Source organism: Penaeus monodon, chromosome 22, assembly GCF_015228065.2.
Source record: "Penaeus monodon isolate SGIC_2016 chromosome 22, NSTDA_Pmon_1, whole genome shotgun sequence".
Lineage (NCBI taxonomy): Eukaryota > Metazoa > Arthropoda > Malacostraca > Decapoda > Penaeidae > Penaeus > Penaeus monodon.
In genome coordinates, this window is record NC_051407.1 from 16,902,288 (window position 1) to 16,902,501 (window position 214).

The 214-nt window shown below is 38.8% G+C and overlaps 1 protein-coding gene across 1 annotated transcript in view; it reads left to right on the forward strand.

Annotated features, from left to right (window-relative positions):
- Positions 1-214, forward strand: part of LOC119586962 (adenosine kinase 1-like) — a 36,821-nt gene that overhangs the window by 463 nt on the left and 36,144 nt on the right. The window lies entirely within an intron of this gene.

The window sequence follows — 214 nt, forward strand, 5'->3', positions numbered from 1 at the left end:
CTGAGGAAACGTTTTGGCGATAGGGTGTCCAAGTCTCTTTTTTCGGTTTTACTTTGGATCAGACAACGTGGTATAGTTGATTATGGAAACAAATTCAACAAGAAAAGGGGATAAGTTGACAAGACGCTAAGGAGCGACTTCTCCAACTCCTATACTGTTTATTTTCTGTATATTTCTATCCTCTTCCCTTCTTTTTCTCCGCTCACTTTTTCAA